The sequence below is a fragment of the Amblyomma mixtum genome, chromosome 10 (assembly GCF_055824585.1).
Source record: "Amblyomma mixtum isolate Tamu chromosome 10, ASM5582458v1, whole genome shotgun sequence".
Taxonomy (NCBI): Eukaryota; Metazoa; Arthropoda; class Arachnida; order Ixodida; family Ixodidae; genus Amblyomma; species Amblyomma mixtum.
This window is the reverse complement of record NC_143021.1, coordinates 120,402,287-120,414,374: the sequence shown is the minus strand read 5'-3', so window position 1 is coordinate 120,414,374 and position 12,088 is coordinate 120,402,287. Positions and strand designations below refer to the sequence as shown.

General features: G+C 52.1%; 1 protein-coding gene across 1 annotated transcript in view; it reads right to left on the bottom strand.

Moving 5' to 3' along the window:
- LOC149326790 (uncharacterized) overlaps positions 1-12,088 on the bottom strand; it is a 58,888-nt gene that overhangs the window by 26,076 nt on the left and 20,724 nt on the right. The gene's annotated exons all lie outside the window — the stretch shown is intronic.

Genomic DNA, 12,088 nt, shown 5'->3' with positions numbered 1-12,088 from the left:
TGGCTGGACGTGGCGTGGATCGGACGCTCGTGCGAACGCTCCTCGCTTCACCCATGCCCACCGCTGAATTCAGCGACGGTCAACACCGCTCAAGCCTGGATTTCGTGTTTGAAGCTCGGATAACGCCGTCGGACGCATCGGCAAGTCCCTTTTTGCCTGTTTGTGCGGACGTTTTTGCGATTGGGCTCTCGCCGGTACTCACGGCCCGCTAGGCCTAAGCCAGGCCTAGCGACCCCGCTCTGACGGGGCTGTGCCGCATTTTCTGAGTGGGATCTTCGCCCAACATTGGATATGGAAGTCACCGTGGAGGGGACTGATATAGCCCCCGAAGAAGTTTCGCACCAATATGGTTGGTTCACCGTCGGTGAATCTCAACGATCCGGTCACGAACGCCGAAGGACTGACCCCGCGGCTAACAATGGAACCGATTGCGCCCAGGGACAGGGCAGCATGCGGCAATCTGCCGACTCCTCTGCGAAAAAGCTTGGCCGACGACTTGCTCGACAATCGGTGGCGTCGAACCTACCTCGCCTACCCAAGGGCGTAACCAAGGTGATACTCCGGCCATCGGGCGGCCTCCGTATACTCGAGAGCTGTGGCCAACTCGGAATCTTTCAACTCATTCGTGACGCCGCGGGTGTAACCTTGGCGGAATCTTCTGGAGACTGCATGCTCCTCAACTTCAAGCAACACACCATACTAGTGGCCACCCATTCCGCAGCACGAGTGGAACGCTACTTAAGCACCCAGGAGCTCACCTACGGCGAGAACAAGATCGCCATCACCTCGTATGTCGCCACGCCGGACGGCAGTGGTAAAGGAGTGATCCAAGGCGTTCCCAAACATCTATCGGACGCTGTCATCCTAGCGAACCTTCAGCATCCCAGAAATCCTCTAGTATGTGGTGTCCGGCGCATGGGTGCGCAGTCGCAGACGGTCCTCATTCTCTTCAACGGTGAGAGAGTTCCCCGTTGGATCAGCTTCGGCGGTGGTATGATTCTTTGCTGCCTCTACAAAAAAAAATTACGAAGTGTGTTCTTTGTGCGGACAACTCGGACATCGCAGAGACGTTTGCCCGGACCCGAAAAACGCTCGCTGCCGCGGATGCGGCATGGCCAACCCTCCTGAAACGCATACCTGTGAGCCTAAGTGTGCCTTGTGTGGTAAGGGCCATGAGCTGGGCAGCAACAAATGCCGCGAGATCTACCGCACTCCATACATTGTGACCAAACGCCGCTGGGAACAGGAACGCCAACATCTGACCCAGCATAGCCAAGAGACGCCGCAGTCTAAAGAGCGACGCAGCCGCTCCAAAAGCAGGGGGCGGACGGACTATAGACATCGATCCAGCTCTTTTCCACGACTGCAACAGAGAGGCCGGTCCGCCTCCAAATCCAGGACTCCTTCACACCAGCCACGGAACCCCGGTTTGAACCAGGATGCCGTCGGCAAGCAAAAGGTAGGCTGGGCAGATAAAGCCTCCCAGAAATCTAACTCCAACCCCTCTGAGCTAGCAGACCTGAAAGTGCTGGTAGGGAAATTACTTCGCGAGGTGGAGGAACTAAAGAAAGAAAATGCCGCTCTAAAACAGCAACAAATGCAGACTGGGTCACCGCCTATGACCGGTGGCGCCAATAACCCTACCCCCTCTACCTCCGCCGGAGCGGACATGCATGTTGAATCACCGCGGGCACCCCCGCCTAAGCGAAAAGCGGGCGGTTCCCTCTCCGAAGACCAAAAACTAGCCGACAGCATTCGCAAAATTGAAGAAGCGCAAACGCAGACTACTAACACCCTCATTCAAATGCAGCTTACAATGATTTCCATCATGGAAGAATTATGCACACACCGGCAGGAATTACTTAACTTAGGCACCTGGCAGCAGGAAGCAGAGAGTAGGCTTTTTCCCGTCAAAATTCGCAAATCCGCTTCTTCTGAAGCGGTATCAGACTAGCACAATATGGCGCCACAACCAAACTACACCATCTGGCAGTGGAACTGCCGAGGATTTAGCCGCAAACGAGCTGTACTCCAACAATTACTCCACAATAGGGACGGACCGGACTTAATCGCACTACAAGAGACACAAACCAATAGCAAGCTAGCTGGATATCAATCCTTTTCATCGGGGGGTGAAACGCTTGGAGTCACGACTCTCGTCAAACGAAATATTACGGTTGTCCAGCACGATACCCCGGTCACAAATGTCACACACGTGCTAGTCGAATTAATTCCGCGTAGGAAACCTGACCACAGTCTGTTTGTGCTGAATGTCTATAGCAGCCCAAAGTTACGGAAAGCAAGCTTTGGCCCGCTCTTTCAGGCGACCCTGAAACTTGCAGGCAATCACCCCGTCATTTTCACGGGAGACTTTACTGCCCAACACCCGGCTTGGTGGTACCCACAGGAGGACATTAAAGGTCGAAAATTGTGGCTCACCGCACAACAGTGTGGGTTGACTCTTCTTACAGACCCAGTAGTCCCCACCCGCTGCGGCAACAGTGTTTCCAGGGATACGACTCCCGATTTGACTTTTGCTAAAAATTCGGGCACTCCAACATGGATAAACACTGAACAAAATTTCGGCAGCGATCACTACATATTGGAATAGTGGCTTCAATTGGCCCCAAGCGTCGTAGCGCTCGAGCTCCCACCTTTGTCGATTGGGACATGTTCCGCGCTAAAAGGGCCGCCCGAAAAGCTGATACCCCCGATATACTAGACATAGATCTCTGGGCACAGGATCTTTGTCAAGATGCCAAGGCAGCCACCCGTACGTTAGAGCAGGCTGACCACCTGGAGATTGCGGACAGCCGGCTTCTTCACCTATGGGAGGCAAAGAGAGGACTCGAGAACCGACTCAAACGACAGCGGTGGAACCGCAATCTGCGCAGAAGAATAGCTAGGCTAAACAAGGAGATCGAGGATCATGCGGTCAAACTTACTCAGCAAAACTGGGAGGACATATGCAACCGCATGGATCGCAACATGGGAGTCTCGAAGACTTGGAACTTGCTCCGTCATCTACTTGACCCTGCAGGTAGCAAAACCACCCAGAGGCAGAACCTGCAAAAGCTTGTGCATGCATACGCAGGCACACCAGAGGACCTTTTCCTTGAACTTAAAGACAAATATATTGGCAATGCTCCTATCCAAGCCTTCCCAGATTATGCTGGTCCGGAAAACACGCAGCTCGACTCCCCGATTACTGTGGATGAGGTTAGGGCAGAGATTTCCAGGCTAAACTGTAAATCCGCCTCTGGCCCAGATGCAGTATCCAAAAAGATCCTCCGCAACCTAGATGAACAGTCGCTACAATCACTAACTTAGTATATGCAGAAATGCTGGTCGGAGGGCTCAATCCCACAAATATGGAAAACGGCAGAGATCATTCTCATTCCAAAACCCGGGAAGGCACTCAGCCTTGAGAACCTCAGGCCAATTTCGCTCACGTCTTGTGTGGGTAAGCTCATGGAGCACGTAGTTCATACCCGCCTCAACCGGTTTATGGAGGAGAACGAGCTTTACCCCCCAACCATGATTGGCTTTCGACCAAAACTTTCTACGCAGGATGTAATGCTTCAGCTCAAACATCAGATTATTGAGGCAAAAACGCGGGACACCAGAATAATTCTTGGACTCGACCTGGAAAAGGCCTTTGACAATGTCAGACATGATGCGATCTTGGAGAACCTTCATGAACTCGGGGTGGGAGCCTGCACCTTCAACTATATCCGCGACTTTCTCTCAGGTAGAAAGGCGCATTTTCAAGTAGGAGGCCTCCACTCGCGTGACTTCCCCCTCGGCAACAAGGGCACCCCGCAGGGATCGGTCCTGTCACCCTTTCTCTTCAACGTTGCAATGTTGAAACTTCCACACCAATTAGCGCAGATCCCGCAACTCCACCACAGCCTCTATGCTGACGATATCACCTTGTGGACCGCCGAGGGCAGTGATGCCGAAATCGAAGGGAGACTCCAGCGTGCCATCGATATCGTGGGGAGCTATGTAGACCCCAGGGGGCTGCGGTGCTCTCCAGCCAAATCTGAATTTCTCATCTTCCGCAAAATCAGATCCCTTCCGCAACCCCCACCGGCCATCGAACTCAGTATTCGCGGAGTCCCCATTCCTCGAGTACCCAAAATTAAAATCTTGGGCCTAATTCTACAAGAACACGGCTTCAATGGTGACGTAATTCAGAAGCTTCAGGGAACCTCGCAGCAAATTATGCGACTCATTCGCCGCATTAGTAACCGCCACTCGGGCTTGAGGGAAAGCAATACTCTCCGTTTAGTACAAGCCTTTGTGATCAGCCGCATCGCTTACGTATGCCCTTACCTACATCTCAAGTCAGCTGAAAAAGAGAAAGTGGAAGCCATAATCAGAAAATGCGTCAAACAGGCAGTTGGGCTACCCATGCACACAGCGACTGAGAAAGTCTTAGGTCTCGGTCTTCATAACACCATAAGTGAGATTATTGAAGCGGTAACCGTCTCGCAGTACGAACGACTAACGGCCACACGAACTGGCAGACACATTCTGTCCACACTCGGCATAACATACGAACGACAAGGCGGACCAACAACTGACCTTCCCAAACATATACGCCATCTTCTGGTCATTCCTCCACTACCTCGGAACATGCACCCCGATTTCCACGCTGAACGTCGTGCAGAGAGAGCCAAATCATTAGGCAAACACTTCCTTAATGATACCTCTGTGGCATATGTTGATGCAGCAGATTCTTCGGCTGACAAGATGGTAGCTGTGGTCACCACGGAATGTGGTACACTCATAACGGGGGGCACTATACGCACTCAGCACACACATGTTGGAGAAGAAACAGCCATTGCTCTAGCCATTGCGGGATCCTCGGCAGAAACCATTGTCAGCGACTCAAAATTGGCAATACGTAACTACACGTTTGGAAGAATCTCTCCACAAGCAGCACGGATTCTGCTAAATTATCAGCCCACGCGGCGCATTCGCCTAATCTGGACGCCTGCTCATGCCTCCCTTGCTGGTAATGAGGCGGCTCATAACCTAGCTCGAGAACTATTCCGCCGAGCTGGGTCGTGCAGTCCACCCGCCCTATACTCCGGCAAGGACAGGTTGTTTTCTTACAGAGAAATCCTGCAGCACTACAGGCTTGCAAGACTCAGATTTCCCCCAGCAGATAAAACGCTTTCCAAGCAACAGGCGAAAGCCTGGCGTAAACTCCAAACTAAAACCTATCCAAATCCCCAATTGTGTAGCTTCTATTCGGATGGACTGTACTCAGACAAATGCAAAAATTGTGATGCCAAAGCCGATCTAAATGATGATCTGGAACTGCCCGCAGTCCCTATCCGCGAGTCGCTTCATTACCGACTCTGATCATTGGGAGGCTCTATTGCTCAGCCCCGACCCAGGGACACAGATCAAGCTCCTCCAGATGGCTGAAGACGCCGCCGCTGCCCAAGGGATAGCGGCCGTCGTTTAAGCGGGGGGCGACTTCGGGTCGCTCCTCTATATCCGCTGGAAATAAAGTTCTACCACCACCACCACCACCCCACAGCACAACAGAAGTTGCCGTGACCCATCACTCTGGCGTACACAAACACGTTGAGATGGCGCGAAATTGCACAGGTAGTCGAAATGAACCACCGCTGTCCCCGCTCCCCCATTGCCATTGAACTGAATGGTGACCCGGTGCCTGAGGTTGGCACCCTCCGTGTATTGGGCCTGCAGATCCAGAACGATGGCAAAAACACCACCACTCTGAAGAAACTCAAGCAGGTTGTAGGTGCGATATCGCACCTCATCCGCAGGGTTTCGGGACATCATAGAGGCATGAAGGAGCGTGACCTATGTCGCCTCATTCATGCCTTTGTCCTCAGCCGTGTGCTGTACACTACCCCATACTTACAACTATCCAAGCATGACATAAACGCTTTGGATGCTTTGATTCGCAAGGCATTCAAAGTAGCACTTCATCTTCCTCTCAACACACCCACTGACAGATTACTAGGCTTGGGCCTCCACAACACGATCGGGGAACTGGTGGAGGCCCACCGACAGGCCCAATACATCAGGCTCACAAAAACCTCCACAGGTCGGTATATCCTGGACTCCCTCGGAATCAGAATACCTGCCAACGACCCAACCCTCCTCGCCATCCCACGATCCCTTCACCAGGAGCTCCTCATCAGGCCGCTCCCGAGGAACATGCACCCGTCCCACCATGAGCAGCGCCGCAGAGCCCGTGCGAAGATACTCCATCGAGCGTACGGCTCCGAGCCGGACGCCGTATGGGTGGACGCTGCCTGCACGGGTAATGAAGCGACAGCAGCTGTGGTGGACTCCTCTTTATCTGCCCTCATCACACTACCTCTCCCTCCCAACACCTCCCCAGAGGCTGCAGAGGAAGCCGCCATTGCACTCGCAATCACCCGCACGGAAGCCCGGTACATTTTCAGTGATTCAAAAACTGCGATTCTAAATTTTGCTCGAGGCCGAGTCCATGTCTTTGGTTTTGGCATACCGGACTCGCCCGATGCACCCCCTCCCCGCCAAGTGGAGCTGATATGGGTGCCTGCGCACTCTGGGAATCCCGGAAACGAGGCCGCCAACCTTTTAGCCCGAGGTTCTTTAAACCGGGCTCAGGTGGCCTCGGATGCGGGATTCACGAGGGAGCGCATGCACTCATTCAGTGAGCTGACCCAGGTATACATAGCCTCACGCCAGCTCTACCCTCCGCCCGACCCCTCCCTTGATAACAGACACGCAACACTCTGGCGCAGATTACAGACACACACTCTCCCCGCGCCCCTTACCCTAGCCCACTATCATCCCTCCTTCCCTACTCCGGCATGCGCCCTATGCCCAGAACCCTTCGCTTCTTCCCTCCACATCCTTTCCCTCTGCCCGGCGGACCCTCCACCGCGGGACCTAGAGAACCTGAAGACCTGGGAGGACTGGGAGACCCTGCTGCGCTCGGAGGACCCGGCCGTGCAGACCATCGCCACCGGCCGGGCTGCCAGTGTTATGGACCTCAGGAACATAAACATTTGAGTGGAGTGGGGTCGTGCGGGGATCCTGGGGCGTGCCCCGAATTCCTGTTGTAATAAAGTTTTCTCTCTCTCTCGAAATAATTCCGGAGACTACGGCACCTCTTTCTTCTTTCACTGCTTCCTTTACCCCTTTCCTTACGTCGCGGTTCGGGTGTCCGTTACTGCTTACTTTGCTCAAAACCAATTTTCAGTTTTCCCCTGCACTGCCAACGCCAGCGCACGCCCGACCAGGTTGACACGCCGAACCGCCGGTGACGTCACAGTACAGGGTGGCCTGTAGAATTTGCTTGATCAATGGGTGCCGCTCGCGGCGAGGAGCGCTTGTCTTCAAAATTCGCTTGCGGGAAAACTACGTCGCTTTCAGGTGCGCAATTTTACATGTGACATCAGACTGCCATAAAGAATGCAGGCATAAAATTTCATTTCGATCGATGAACATCGGAAAATCGCCGGAGTTGCCCTTTAACGTGCATTGCCGTCGCACAGTGTGCGTGCCTCTAGCATTTCGCCTCGAAAGCAATGCGAGTGCCGTGTGATAAGTTATTTGTAGAATAAAGAGCTTAATGCGTATTTTAGGGCTGCCGCAAAATAATGGTTCGTTGAGAAATATTGTAGGCTCGTTTTTTTTTCAACTCTTTTAGGTCTGTTTCAATATTTCATTTAACGTGTAGATTGCATGGGTGACGGCCTTTTTCATACTTTCCTAGCTTACTCTTCAGATAATGTACAGCAAGAGTCGAAACACTTTGGTTGTAAGGAGCGCAGCGCAGCTCTTAATTGCAACACTCTCGAAGTATTAGCTCTCGGAAGGGTAAGAGTGAGATTTCCTCCCATCTTCAAGAAATTTAATTTTTTAGGATAACGATATCCTGAAAGCATGGCTCAGAATGCGAAGCCCTTGGGTTCTAAACGTATGAAAAACGGCTGTATACTTATGAAACATGTACAATAGTTCGTTTACACCCTGAAGGCGATTTTAGTGGCACCGACTCTTGACGGGTCGCTCAGGACAAATAGAATTTTGCCTGTACCAATTGGGTGCCACGCTCCAATTTAAAAAGAGACCACTCTCACCGAAAACGGAGCTCGTTTAAGCTAGAAAAGACCAAGAAATGAAAGTACTGGGGCCGCAATCAGCGGCTGGTTATGCAAGTAAATTATTCTTCATTCGATCGACATCAATGTTTGGGCGCGGATTCCAGATCCAACAGTTGTGACGACACTCGCAGCACCGTTTGGATGAGCGAATGTCGATGGACGGCTCCGCAATAATTTAACTGAAAAAAAGAACAGCAGTTGCTAACACTGAGCGGCTGCATCCTGTATTACTTCGGTGGCCAATCGCAACTGTAAACAAAATTAGCTTTTAATGTTTCATTATATCAAACAATGCACATATCGAAATTCTAGAGCTCGTATTTTTTTTCTTGTGATGAGCTTCTTGTTTAAGTAACAGGAAACGTTTAAGCAGTGGACTACTTTTTCGTCGAGGAGGAATTCTGTGCGCGGAGGCTGAATGTGGGCGGTGCTTCACTGCGGATTGAAGTTGTATCCGACTATAGGGACCCTGAACGTGCCCCAATATCGCACAGCACACGGGCACCGAGACGCATGGGAGCAACAAAAGGTGCATGGGAGAAGCCGAGATGCCGAGCGGGACGCTGCACGTGGGCACGAGGACAAAGCCATAAACGTGCGGCGGGTGGAACCGAGGGCGAAAGCGCTCTAGCTGAACGCTGGCCGCAGATGCTCTGCACGACAAGATCCGGCAGATTCTACTATCAGATGTACAGTCGTCAGCACGCTTAACACGAATGCTCGAGCGCGTGTCTTCCACTGTCATTAGCGCCGTTGGGTGCCCACCGCTGCGGATGAGACAATATTAGAGTGGAAGCAAAACACGAGCTGCCTCCAACCGCCGGAACCACACCGTGCAGCATGGTCTCGGACTAAGCGCCCAGCCTCACGTGCTGTAATATCAGTGCAGGACGCGCAACCGAGCGTTCGTGTTAAGTGTGCTGACGACGGTACCTGCCGGCGACTGTATGGCAATGTGACGTAGGCGATAGCATTCAGCACCGCGTTACGCCCAAACTGCCGCTGAAATCCACTTTACAGGTGGTGACCGTCCCGCAAGTTATGCAGCACAGCTGCTAATGACGCCTTCGTTGGTCGAGCAGCGTTGAACACGATGGTGAAGTAACCAGATCATGTTACCACTCGCAGACAGCTGAGGGGCGCGCTCACGTCTATCACGGCAGAAATCGACCGCAACAACTCCGATCTCACAACGCATTACCGAGTATATCGTGGCAAGCCTTTTTCCCAAGGCTGCTGTGCGCACGCGTATGTATTCTCCTTCAGATACACTGCTTGAAAATGAAAGCGCCTGCTACCGATACGCATGCGCAGTTCACGTTGGTGAAAGGCACATTGCGGCAGCTGTCAAGCACACACTTACCACTTCGCACGCGCAACTGGTGTCTTCCACGTGCGTTTTCAAATAGTAGCAAACGAATTTTCTCCACTTCCCAGAGGGCGCCACGTCTTGTGAAAAATGCGGATTGCGAAGAGTTTTCCTTTGCGTGCAAGCACATCCCTTCTAAACTGCAGCACAAGAACTGTAGGTTTCACACTTTCCTTCATACTTACTGTTGTATCGTAGTAATGATAATTAGCAGTAAAACAGTACACGTAGCATACGGTCGAGCCGATCTGTATTCTACTACTTCGTCGTCTTCTCCACTCCCGTGCGCGCGAGTGCGTGCAGCGCACTTGCCACACTTCATCTTTATCACACCCCTCACAGACCCTCTACAGGCTGTGACGTCAGACCACGTGACTCGCTGCTGCTCCGGCCGCTGTGCGCCGACCGCCGCTTCGCCACATGCGGTCATGTGAGTATGCACCTGGTGGTGGTGGTTGAAACATTTATTGCAAGCAATGCAGAAGGGGCAAACCCTGCTTCGCCTTACGTGGCACGAGGCAACCGTTAGGGAGTTGCACCTCACTCGACGTTCGCTTAAGGAGACGACGTCGCTCTCGCATGCAGTTTTGACATGAATGAGAGCGCGGTTCAATGTGTGCCTGAAACGCCTGCGAGGCATTCCAAGCGTCTAACCAAGCGTAGCCAAGCGTAATGGAGCTGTCTTTCTGTCTGACTAGATTTCGAAGCATACGAGAGAAAAGAGGTGCTCGTTATGGCACACATGACGGAGGCCGACAGGGGATGTCTTTTTTTTTAATTTTTAGTTTTTCATCAAATGGGAGATAAATAAAAACAGAAGAAAAAAACAACCATATCCCGCCAGTGAGATCTGAACCCATGACCTCCGAGTTTTGCGTTCGACCGCGTTCCTACGCGGCGCTCGTGGTATTAAAGGACGTACCACGTCCGCCGCTGCGGATGAGGGCGGCGCTGGTGAACACACTAAAGGTTCGCTTACACTACACATCAATACCACCCAAAGCAGCAGATTGGACAGCCGTAGCCCTAGCAGTTGGTGAAGCACCGGGAGCTAAATTCGGAGATCATGGACTCGGACCCCACCGGCGGCGTGTACTTGTAGTTTTTCTGCTTTTATTAATCGGGCATTTGACTAAAACTAGAAATTAAAAAAGGCATCCCTTTTCTTGTTGGTTTCAAAGGCTGTTAGTTTCTGTCATGTAGATTTAGAAGAACTAAGCCACTAGAAATTTTCTTATTGCGGACGTGATTAGCAACTTTATAGAGTATTACAAGTTCATCCGGCGCAACAAACACAATTCAGGCGCTGCTTTTCTACGCCATATTTTTTTAAGTCAGTGTGTCAGCGGGTCAGCGTTTCTGATAAGCTACAGTTTCGTATGCCCAACCAAACCCTCTATCCTGAAGCGTCCTTCACAGCCTCGGACACGGCGGCCGCAGAAGCCATCGCTATAGCCATCACGATCCAAATTAGGAATACCCAACACCCCAGCTGTAACATTTTTAGGCTCCCAAGCCACCTGCGCAACCCACTGTAGTGGGTGTACCGCGCGCCACTCTCCGCGTTCGGAGCAGCCATCTCCAGCATAATCACGTCATCACCTGAGCCCCAGGACATGCACTTGTCTAAGGCAGTATTAGGGCCGACGCGCTAGCTCGAGAATATAACTTCTGAACGGCGTACAGAAACGACATCTTCCCGCGTCTCAACCCATTTTTCAACCCGCCTAGAGTCCGTTCGCCTGAATCGGGGACTCTACACCCCGCCACATAAACAGCTTTCCCCGGCGGACTCCTATCACCCAAGACGCATCCAAACACTGACTTTCCCCAATCTCCACCACCTACACCGCATTCACCCTACATTATGCGCAGATGCATGACCCTGGTGTGGCGTTATTAATATGTTCACACATATTACATGGACATGCACAGCTAAACCCAACCTCTTAAGCAGCCCATCGTGGCGCAGGAGAAGTTGGAGGTGACGCTCCCAGTGCCACCCTGGGAAACCAGGGGGCGCTAGTCACCAAAGCGTCGGCGGAAGCTGCTGGAGTCCTGAACTGAGCGCCCCATCCACAATAATCTCCGGCCACCTTTTTTACAATAAAATTTTATTCTCCGTTTCTCTCTCTTGATGCAGTGGGAGGTTCGGTTCACCAGCGCCACCCTGGCATCCCAAGGGGCGTTCATCGCCATCTCCACGACGCCGGCCGGAGCCACAGGAGACTTGGGCTGAAGATGCTGATGATGATGATGTCCTCAGTCTTAATGGCACACACCCATGGCGGGGGATTGGCAGGACTATAGTTCCAGTATATTCTAAGCAGAATAGCAGGACTCCGCCTGCTTGCCTTCAACCAACTTCTTCTTCCCTCTGAATAAACGTTTTTTCCTTTCCTTCCTATGGGAAGTTTTGCAACTAGTAGCATGAAAGGGCTCTGACATCTGCGAAGAGATAAAAAGAAAATTCTTCTTTCTAGTCACCCACTGCGGGCAAACAAGCAACATCAGTAGCTGCACTGTGGCCACAGCCCCAAACTCACCTTATGTAAGCGCCTACTCCAAA